A 12,264-nucleotide genomic window follows, 5' to 3' on the forward strand; every position below is an offset into this window, starting at 1 on the left:
ACGTAAATCACCTTCCATTGTCGAGGGGGGCATATGGCCAGTGAGTGTCCTAATTAGTGAATGGCTTTTATAGCCCCATTATTTATAATCACTTTTGAATAACAGCTGAAAGGCTACAGTGAAATGGAATGAAAATAGTCGAGTGTGAAAGTGCTCATTGCTTATGGAATTATGGAGATTAAAAATCTCTGACAACCAGCCCGTGAAGTAAGAATGTTTCCAAATACTTTTTAACCAGGTCTTCTATGTACCACGTTCTGAAAATGGGAGCTGTGGTTAACCCAGAGACGGAAGTCTGTGTAAAAATTCTTACCTTAGTAGATTTACAACATAAAATAGCCAAGAGCCATGCACACAGCCACATTCATAATGGTATATTGTATACATTTTTAATAAATAAACTCCATTTTGGAATATTTTGATGCAAAAAGTTTGCAAAGATAGTACAGAGAGTTCCTGAATCTCATGGAATTTTCCCTAATGCTAATATCTTGTATAACCATGGTCCATTTGTCAAAAATAAGTTAACAATGGTACATTACCATTAACTCCAGTTTTAAGTCAGATTTTACCAGTTTGGTTTGGTTTTTTTTTTTTACCCCCCACTAGTGTCCTTTATGTCCCTGAATCCTGTGCAGGATACTATGTTACATTTAGTTGCCATGTCTTAGACTCCTCTAGTCTGTACCAGCTTCTTAATCTTTCATCGTTTTTCCATGGCCTTGACAGTTGTGAAGAATACCAGAGAGCACATGCACGCGGTCGGGGGGTGGGGTGTGGGTGGGAGGCAGAGGGAGAAGAATGAACAGACTCCCTGCTGAACACAGAGCCTGACTCGGGGCTGCATCTCAGGACCCTGCGATCATGACCTGAGCCGAAATCAAGAGTCAGATGCGTAACCGACTGAGCCACCCAGGCACCTCTCAGTATACAGTTCTAATAAAACAAAGTTTCACTCTTTACTGCCTGATGAGCACCTTGTTTGGAGTCACAGAGGTGGAGAGGGGAAAGTGTAGAACTTTGGCATTAGAACATCTGGTTCTAATCCTGCACCGGGAGTCTTTTCTCATGTGTTTTAAAGTGGGAATGATACTACCTTTCCCACTGGGTTGTATAAGGATTGAATGAGATAATGTTCAGAAAAGTAATTTATGATAAGCCATGAAATTTACAATCATCAAAGGGAAATCTGTGTTTATAATACATGCATTTTTCTATCCTGTATATTTGTATAAACTGGAGATTGATGCCAGTAACAGATTTTATCCCAGGAGTCACTTGATAAATTTCTCTGAAGGCTAGCCAGGTCTTTAAACATGTGAAATTAATTCTACTTTATGGAGGATGTGGGGATGGATATTTTTCACCTGTTGAGTAGTTTTGTGAAAGCCCCATAGGTGGAAGACCTGTGGCTTACCTTCCTGCTCCTTTTCTAAGGGAACGGTCCACGCACCCAGAGCTACCTGCACGCACTCGGGTGCATAAACCTGTACACCTCTGGTAATCTTAGAAAATGTAACATGTTTTATGAGAGAGACATAATCCTCTCGAAGAGGGAGTGGCAAACTACAGCTATGGGCCAAATCTAGCCTGCTGCTTGTTTTTGTAATGAAGCTGTATTAGAACACAGCTGTGCAGTCATTTAGTTATTGTCTAGCACTGATACCCTGCTAAAAAAGCAGAGGATTGGAGTATAGGCCTTACAACCTGCAGAGCCTAAAGTAGTTACTATCTGACCTTAGAGAAGAATTTTGCCTGCCTCTACGCTAAAATCCTCCTGATGCCCGACATGTTTTCCTTTCCATTCTCACCTGTCTCAGACCATATACTTGTGATTCTCTCTTTTGTCCGCAGCTTTGAAAAATATTTGAAGAGGGGTGCTGTGCAAAGAATAGTCATATGGATGCTTTGTTTATGGGAAATGGTCTCACCTTTTTCAGACCCATCAAATGATGGGATGTTGCTGGTCTCTGTTCTCATGATCCCACAGAAATTGGAGTGGCATGCTCAACTGTAATCCTGTTTCTGTGAGATTTCTTAATATATAGGGCAGAGCCCCTGGAACTCTGGCCCCAGCCTACTGTTGCATGATGTCAGACTATATTAGGATTTAGTCTGTGACCCAGATTATCCATTCCTGTCTGAGACTAAATTGGGCCAAGGCTTGCAGGGTAGGGGCACAGCTGTGTTAATTACGATGGGTGTCCCAGGCTGTGGGATGCTGATGGGATCTCAGTTTGCATTTGCATAAAAGCATTTAAAATACCTCAGTTGTCAACAGCGTCCTAAGAGCCAGCAGGACAGGTGCTGGTTCCTGGGAAGGAACTTTGCTCCGACTCCCTGGAAGTCAGTGCTGTTCAGATGTCACTTTCTTGGTTGCTACACACGTTGAACATCGAGAGGGTGTTGGGACAACTGTACCATGTGACTGTTCAGATGGGAAGTCAGTCTTCGGTTTTTAGATTGAGATTCACGTAAATGTCTTCTAGTGGCATGGTGCATATAACTGCTTTAAACATAATCATTTTATTTTACTCTTTTTTGTTTTGGAAAATATCAAACCCATACTGCCATTGAATAAACAGCATAAGGTGTGCCATGATTGACCATAACCGACCAGCTGTTAACATCTTGCATTGTTTCTATTTCATCTCTCTATATTTACATATATTTCCTTTGTGCCTGATTACTTGAATGATGGGGCGGTCTGGGAACCTCAGTTTATTCCTCTGTAAAATGGGATTGGAGAAAGAACCAACCTCGCTGGGTCGGGGCGAGGATTGTAAAGTTATGACTTAGCACTGTATCTGGCCTGTTGAAAGTGATCAATAAATGCTCGCTGTCATCGCTGGAATCCAGTGGGTTCACTGGAGCAGAGTTCTGTTAGATCTCAGTGGGGTGTCTTTTTAAGAATTTAGTGTTTTCTTGGGGCACCTGGCTGGCTCAGTCGGTTAAGCATCTGCCTTTGGCTCAGGTCATGGATCCCAGGGTCCTGGGATGGAGCCCTGCATCAGGTGCTCAGCAGGGAGCCTGCTTCTCCCTCTCCTTCTGCTCGCCTGCTCCTGCTCCTGCTCTCTCGCTCACTCTCTCTATCTCAGATAAATAAATAAAATCTTAAAAAAAAAAAAAAACTTTAAAAAGAATTTAGTGTCCTCTTGGGGCGCCCGGCTGGCTCAGTCAGAAGAGCGTGCGACTCTTGATCCTTGATCTGGGGTCGTGAGTTTGAGTTGCAAGTTGGGTTTAGAGATTACTTAAAAATAAAATCTTTAAAAAAATTTAGTGTCTTCTTGAAGGACACACACGTCTTCAGATTCCACTCAAGGTTCTGAGTATAGAGACATCTGACTTCAGCCTTGCTGTTGAGTACAGCGGGCCGTAAGCTCCTATCAGCTCTGTTACTTTGCCAACAGAGCAATATTGTCTTTTGCCTTTCCCTGTGTAAACCTTTATTTTTTTTTTTCCTGAACAGATGTTATCCTACTACATGAGTTGAACTGAAAAAAAAAAATATATAAGAAGCACAAAAGGCTGGAAATAATGAAAAAATAGAGATGATGGAATTTAAGCAGTGCTTTTCTTTCCATGCTTAATTCAAGTCTCTTCTCACTGTGGGATGAAATTTGTTATAAAAAGATTCACCAGGAGAAAAAGAAGACAGAAGACAGGCAGGAAATAATAATAAAGTGGATGCCCCGAAGTGCGAGCAAAAGGTTTTGTGCTCATCCATGGTGGGGAGTTAAATGTAAATAGTAGTTAATAGAGCTTCATCAGCATACATAAATCTATCCTGCAGCCTCTTTTCTCTTTTTCTTTTCTTTCCTTTTTTTTTTTTTTTTTTTTACGTTCTACAGAAACATGACTGAAAGAACAACTGTCTTTGTGCCACTAGGGGAATGGATTCAATCTCTGCATGTCTGATGACGTCCCACCTGCCTGGAGTCATTTGTGCTGTGCTTGTTATTATAAGGTATTATTATTAGTCCAGAAGGACTGGCAGCACTTGGTGGTTTGCAGAGAGATGGGGACCATTGGTGACAAATAGGGAAATAGACTCATTTTCAGAGCCTAGTTCCCCACGCTTTGTTAGGGGGGCTTTGCTTTGGCTTAGTGACCATTGGTCACAAATGTCAGCATGTCTTAGAATCACCTGGAAGGTTTGTTAAAACATAGATTGAACTGGACCCTTAGAGTTTCTAATTCAGTAAGTTTTGGGTGGAGCCCAGAAATCCAGGTTTCTGGGTAACGCTGCTTGGAGACAATGAATACCCTCTACCTTAAGAACTATATAAGGAGACTTGCTCACCTGGACAGTCAGGGCCAGCATCTAGGTGTGGAGTTAGCAGACTGTGGTCAGTGAGCCACATGTGCTGCCTTTTTTTGTAAATAAAGTTTTATTGGAAAAAAACCTTCTTTACATATAATCTATGGCTGATTTTATGCTATGATTTTAGTCTAGAGGGGCTCCTAAAGGTGGAGAATATGTACTCTCTGACCCTTGGCACTCTATAGAAAAATTTTGCTGATCCTCGATTGTGACCAATGCTTGCATGTCATTTGGGAAAAGCAGGCTTGGAAGTAATTCTGTAAGAACTGGCACACGGAGTGTTCTCAGTCTCTGTGTGTTTAGAAGCAAAGGCTTTTGTTTATTTCTTCATTTTACTTAAGTACATATGATAATGAAATTCATCCATTATTTTGCCACAGGCCATTCTCCACATAAATTTTCTCATTGCAACCAGTAGTTTCTCAAAATGAAAAGAAACATATTTTTGCCATCCATGTTGCTTGTATAATATAGTGTTGGCATCTGTTTGAATTATTGGTGGAAAATTTTTGAAAATGCATACTTAAAGATGTCTGGCTAGCTCAGTCAACAGAGCATGCGACTCTCGATCTCAGGGTTGTGAGTTTGAGCCCCAAGTAGGGCAGGGAGATTATTTAAAAAACAATAACAACAACAAAAACCCATTCTTAGAAGGGGAAAAGTGATCTTCATTTTGACACTGTAATTGTCAGATGAGTGATATGGTACTTCTTCTAGACTTGAGTAAAAGCCTTTATAGCGGTTTGTCAGTATGTATGAAGAATCTTTAAAATAATGTTCATGCTCATTATTCTAGTAATTCTGCTTCTAGTAGATTCAGCAAACATACATATTCAAGATTTTTCATTACAGCATTGTTTATAATCATTTTTTTAAAAGGAAAGACATCCAAATGTCTGATAACATGAAACTGGTAATATGATGATGAATCCACATTGCTACTTTGGAGCCATTTAAAATCAAGCTAGATAAAGGGAAGCTGCTATAGTCTTTTGGGGGAGAATTTGTATCATTTGTATGCTTTTTGTCCTAGTATTTCCACTGCAAGGATTGTGAGAAAATAAGCAAATACAGATAGATCTTATCCAAGGAGGATAATCATAGTAGAAACAATTCATATGCTTCCTAATTGGTAATAGTTAATAGGTTGTGATGGAATGAGACGATGAAATATTATGTATTATTAAAACTTTTTTTTTGAGCTCTGCTCCTAGATTGGAGATGCTTAATCAATTATCTGTTAGAATATTTGGATATAAATCCACATATAGGGCACGATCCTCCGCATCTCATATTTAACAGGTATCTGATGGAATCTGTATTCTGCTCTAACATGGTCATCAGCAGGTAAACCCAGACGCTGCAGCCACTTTTGAGTCCTCTCTGCATGTGGTATCTTCCTCCATCACTCGAATAGCCCTGTCAGTTCCAGCTTTAAATTACGTCTCCTCTCCTCACCGCTCCTGCCCAACACCGCCCCCCCCGCCCTTCGTCTTCTCATCCATTTCCTTTGTCCAGGCCACTTCTGGTCTTGTGTGATCAGCAACATTGGTTGCACAAATTTCCCTATGCCCGCATTTTGTTTATAGCTATTTCTAAGTAATAGACTGGGTTTTATGTTTACGTGCATTTTAAAAAAGAGTAAGTAGTACTGAACCACATATATACTGACAAACTGCTACTAGCAGAATCACCGCCCTCTATCCTGACCCACTACACAGCTGTAAAAGGAATCTTAAAATTTACACCAGGCCTTCTTTACCTCCCTGACTGACATCCCTTCAGTGCATGCCTACTGAGCTTAGAATAAAATGCAAACTCCTTATCATGGCCGGCAAGGCACAGAATGATCTGCCCCAGCTTCTCTTTTTAACCTCACTGTGTGCCACCCCTGTCCGAGCTCCATGCTCTTTCTCTGACACGCCAGCCTTTTTGATTTCCAGGCATTGGCACCTGCAGTGTCCTCTGCCTAGAATGCTGGTTACCCCACACTTTGCAGAGCCTACTTGCGTCTTGTCTTCCTTTACTTCTCATCTTAACAGTGACCTCTGCCTAGAGGCCAGCCCTGTTCCTTTTTCCTAAAACATGCATGTCAGTTCCTGTTCAGGAGCTCTGTGTTGTCAGGCTGTCTCTCCAGGGCCCATAGGTTTTCTGGCTGTAGGCACTTAATAAATATTTGTTGAATGAGTGAATGAATCTCCTCAAACGTGTGGATGTATTATAAGTGTATCTGTGTGTATCCGTGTGTATATGTACGTGTGTGTACACAAGGCCCACAGCACCAGCATGTTAATGGTGATACAAATGAAGTTACAGTTTATTTTTAACCTTCTTTGTCGTACTTTTGTGTATTTTTCAAATCTTGTAATTAATCTATAGAACCCTTTTTATTGTGGTAAAATATATATAACACAGAATTTATCATTTTAAGCATGTTCAGTGGTATTAAGTATATTCACACTGTTGTGCAACCATCACCACCATCCACCTCCAGAACCTCTTCATCTTCTCCAGCGGAAACTCTGGACCCTTTAAATACTATCTCCCCCATAATTTAGATTATTTGTACGGTAAAAAAAGTGTTAGGAAAAATGTATTAGAAAGAAAGGAATAGCACAATCTTTTTCAGACAAAACTCATTAAATATATTTCAGATTGTAAGTTTAAGTGACAATAAAACTAGCTAATATGTATTTCAATTTATAATTTTGTTTTTTTTTTTTTTTTAACAAAAAGCCCTATCCTTTATAAATGCAAGCTGCTGAACAGACACAGATCTTTTTGCTGTAATAGCTCACTGCGGTACAAACCATTTGTGTTGCCTTAATAAATATATCTTTCCTACAACTATAATCATTCCTTGAAGAAATTGTGTGCTAAAGCATTATCACCTGGAAGTGTGATTAGTGTAATATCCTTATGCAAGTTTTCCTCGGCATTGAAAATTTGAAACGTATTAAAGTCTAAATTCTAGTTGTAATGAAACGCTATTCTTTGACCTTCTAGAGGTAGATGTTCTGGAGCTTATGTGACACAGTTATGTTTTGCCTCCTCAGTTAGAAATGGATGAATCAAGAGGACTCAAAAGTAACATCTCTGGAAACCTAGTGCTTGACCGTGAAGATTATTTCTGTTGACTAGTGTTCTCCCTTAGGATCTGTACGCTAGGAGATAGAGATCAGACCAAGCAGAGTCCCCTCATAACCCATCACTTTGAAAATGATGCTTCTAGTTGAATTGGCAGAAAACTATCTAGCATGTGAGTGGGAAAGTTTGGAAAAATTACAATTATGTTTAAGGGATCATTTCATGTTTCAGTAATAACAAGCAAAATTTGCAACTTAAGTAACTGATAAAGGAATCATATCCAGAATATGTAAAGAATGTCTTTCCAAAAATAACAAGATGGCCCACTAGGGAAATGCACAATGAATCTATGAATATGAATAGGCAAGTTACAGAAGAGGAAACGTAAAAGAAAAAATATGTATAAGAGACATATATGAAATATGTATTTGAGATATGTGTGTGTATATTATATATATATGCATATATATATAATAGAATGCTCACTGTCACTAGTACTATAGTCCCCCCTTATCTGTGGGGGATACGTTCCAAGACTAGCCCTAGTGATGCCTGGAATGATGCCTGGAACTATGGGTAGTACTGAACCACATATACACTATGTTTTTTCCTGTACATATACACATTTGAAAAGAAAAAAACTACAATGGCATTTATTATAGCATTATTCTATTGACCACAACATTGGAAATAATTTTCTACAAGGGATACAAAAGTATTATATTTTTTAAATGGAATATTATACCACATTTAAAATAATTATGAAAGGTTACATCAGTTGACATGGTTAAATTTCTTTTTTTTTTTTTTTTAAGATTTTATTTATTTATTTGACAGAGAGAGACACAGCGAGAGAGGGAACACAAGCAGGGGGAGTGGGAGAGGGAGAAGCAGGCTTCCCGCCGAGCAGGGAGCCCGATGTGGGGCTCGATCCCAGGACCCTGGGATCATGACCTGAGCCGAAGGCAGACGCTTAACGACTGAGCCACCCAGGCGCCCCGACATGGTTAAATTTCTATAAGCTAATGTGAATGGAAAAAGCAGAGATACACTGTTGTAAATTTAAAAGACAATTTTGGATACACTGATATGAAAATATAATGGCAAATCCAGGACAGAGAGTCAGCTCCATTTTTGTCATTGAAATCATAAAATTATCTTAAAATAAGCTCTGAATCCTTTTCTAGGAAAAAGCTCCATGTATTTCTGACCTATGTTTTCTTTTCCATTTGCAAAATAAATCTTGGATTTCAAAGAAAGCGAAGATGCTATGACAAAACTCTCTCTCTAGCAATTTATTATTTCATTGGCTCACTGCCTTGACAATTAGGAGAAGATTTATAGACATATCCCCTGAATAATTGGCAATTAATTTGAGATTAGATGCCAAAAAGTACAGTATTCTTAATGTAATGGGAAGGTTGAGGCTTTTCGCTTACAAATGTCACGGAACACAGAGTAAATGTTAACCACCAGCATCATTAACCCTGCCCTTTTGCACATCTGCAGTTTTAGTTCGATGATCATAAACTTTAGATAGCTTGGCTAGTTTCACTGTAAAGCTCAAGTGTTAAACCAAGAGTGTCTATATGTCTTAAGAATGCCTTCCAATCTATAAGCCCTTGGTTTATCTTGATAGGTACCTGCTGGTGATCCATAAGAATGTGTAAACCTGGGATGCCTGGGTGGCTCAGTCAGTTAAGAGTCTGCTTTTGGCTCAGGTCATGATCCCAGGGTCCTGGGATCGAGAGCCCCATGTTGGGCTCCTTGCTCAGGCGGGAGCTTGCTTCTCCCTCTCCCTCTGTCTGCAGCTCCCCCTACTTGTGCTCTCTGTGTCAAATAAATAAATAAAATCTTAAAAAAAAAGAATGTGTAAACCTGCGTTCTATATAGGAAAAAGAGATACTGTATCCTGAATCTTCTTTGGGATTTTCTTTTGACTCGAACAGTACATTTGGATCCCATAACATCTTTTCTACTCATGGCTCAGTATCTTTCTAATGTCTACAACTGTGGTCTCCTAAGGGGAATATAAACTCTAGGTCCTAAACAATGAAGATTTTGCTGGTAAACATTGTTATCCTTTTGGTCGAATTCCAGGGTACCTTATACCTAGAGATAGAGTTGACAGGTGTGACTATTAAATATCAGTGATTTACCAGTTGGTTTCATCTCAGCTCCAGCACAGTGCCAAAAATATATTAAGTATGCACTAAATGCTAACCATCTTATATATGTCCAGACAATTTTAGCACAAGTAGAGGGGTTTTTTTTTTTAAAGATTTTATTTATTTATTTGATAGAGGGAGCTAGCAAGAGAGCAGAAGCAGGGGGAGCAGCAGGGGGGAGGAGTAAAGGCAGAGGGAGAAGCAGACTCCCCGCGGAGCAGGGAGCCAGACCTGGGGCTCCATCCCGGGGACCCCAGGATCATGTCCTGAGCCAAAGGCAGACACTTAACTGACTGAGCCACCCAGGTGCCCCACAAGTAGAATTTTATTCCTTTCCAGAAACTCTAGAAATGTCCTTTAATCCAAATTTCCCTATGCCCGCATTTTGTTTATAGCTATTTCTAAGTAACAGACTGGGTTTTATGTTTATGTGCATTTTAAAAAAGAGTAACAGCCCATCTTTGAACTAACCTCAGCTCTTTCCCTCTCACCTCAACAGTTGTCCCCTCTGCATTGTCATGACAACTTCCATCTTTCACTGAGTGCTTTCTCTGTGCCAGGCACCGTTGGAACCTCATTTAATCCCCTTGACAATTTTGTAGACGAGCTACTGTGTTTTCAGTGCTCTATTTTTGCAGATAAGGTTCAGAGATTAAGCAACATGCTTGGGTTCTCCAGCTAATAAATAGTGGAGTCAGGCTTTAAACCCAAAGCCTTAGTCTTAACTACTAAGATTTACTCTATTTTTCTTTCTGTTCATCTCTCCAAGGGGAAATTGAGAATTAAGCACTTAGAACAGTGCCTATCACATAGTCATTCAGTAATTATGTGTATATGCTTAAACCTTTGAAATCAATTTTATAAGTGTAATATACATACTATAAATTGCATACCCCTACACACAGTTCCATAAATTTTGATAAATGTATAAACCCATATTATCACTGTCACAATTAAGATTTTCTATATTGGCATCCACTTCACAAACTTCCCTTGGGCTCCCCTTTTTAAGAAATGTTTTATGTTGAAATCATTTTAGACTCTCAAGAAGGTATAAAAAATAGTACAAAGATCCCCTGTACCCTTCACCCAATTTCCCCTCAGTGATAACCCGTTACATAAGTATAGTACAATTGCAAAGCCAGAAAATTGACATGGGTACTCTCCATAGATCTTATTCCCTTGTGCACCTTGCAGTTAGTCTCTGCCTAATCTCAGCCCCAGGTAACCACGGAACTGCTTTTTGTCACTATAGTTTAGATTGTCCTAAAACTCTATATATAAATGGAATCATACAGAATGTTGCCTTTTGTGTCTAGCTTCTTTTGCTCAGCATTATGTGTTTTAGATGCATAAATATTACTGTATGTATTAGTAGTTTGTTCCCGTTAATTGTTGTGTTGCATCCCATTTGAATGTAGTAGTTTGCTTACCCATTTATCTGTTGATGGACATTTGGGTTGTTCCCAAGTTTGGACTATTACATAGTGAATAAAGTTGCTGTGAAGATTCATCTACAAGTTTATGTGTGTGTGTATGCACTTATTTTCATTTCTCTTGCATAAATAAGAGTGGAAATGCTGGGTCATTTGGTTAGTGAAGGTTTAACTTTATAAGATACTGCCAAATTCTTTTCCCAAGAGAATGAACCATTTTATATGCCCACTGACAGTGTGTAAGAATTCCTTTTGTTCTACAATCTTGCTAACACTTGATGCTGGCAGTCTTTTAAATTTTGGCCATTCTAGTAGGTATGTAGTGGGATCTCACTGTGGCTTTCATTTGCCTTTCTCTGATAATTAATGATATTGACTATCTTTTTACACAGTTAGTTGGCCAATCATATAGATTCTTTTGTAAATTACTCAAACCTTGTGCCCCTTTGGGGGGGGTGTCTTGAGTGGATAGGTAAATGTTTGTCTTTTTTATTCAATAAATATTTGGTGAGTAATTGAATATTTATTAAATGACCTAAGATTGACTTAAATATATCTGTTTTCCTTTTGACTAATTGAAACCTGAGGTATAATACATCTCAGTAATAGTTCAAATTGGGTTTTATTAGTCTATTCTAAAATGATCATCTGTAATAGGGAATCTTGTTTTGAACATAATATTAAAATAAGGATCAGTAGTTTCCTGCCCTGCATGGGACATATCATCATCTTAACCATCACTGTCATCCTCATGATTTATTCTTTTTGACCATAGGGAAGTTATCATCCAAAGACATGAATTCTGTGCCTCACATAGATACTGCATTGCTACTTTGTTTCTCTAAGGCTAGAAATGCTCCTACCTAATTTTTATCTTGTCTAAAAATGGAAGGACGATTTTAGCCTTGTTATTTTTAGCTGTCACTGAACCATCTTTCTCCATTAAGAATAAATGTTAGCTAGGTTGTGTTTGTAATTTAAAAAGAACATTTGGTTACCTTCTCCTTTCTATGACATATTTTTGTAACAATAATATTTTTAGCTATTGTTTTGTTTTGTTAATGTGGAGAATTACAAAGAAATACACAGACCCACCCAGGTAACTATTGGTTATACAATAGTTAATGAAAAAACAGTATGTATCTAGTGTTTGGAAATCAACACAGGATCATAAGATCTATATATCTGTATGTGTCTATAGAAAGAAGAGCGACATCTTCTGTCTTATTTCCCAAGCTCATGTCCTTCT

The 12,264-nt window shown here is 38.8% G+C and overlaps 1 protein-coding gene across 5 annotated transcripts in view; it reads left to right on the forward strand.

Annotated features, from left to right (window-relative positions):
* The window catches only part of MAGI1 (membrane associated guanylate kinase, WW and PDZ domain containing 1), a 616,636-nt gene that overhangs the window by 360,239 nt on the left and 244,133 nt on the right, over positions 1–12,264 (forward strand). The window lies entirely within an intron of this gene.

Source organism: Neomonachus schauinslandi, chromosome 1 (genome assembly GCF_002201575.2).
Source record: "Neomonachus schauinslandi chromosome 1, ASM220157v2, whole genome shotgun sequence".
Lineage (NCBI taxonomy): Eukaryota > Metazoa > Chordata > Mammalia > Carnivora > Phocidae > Neomonachus > Neomonachus schauinslandi.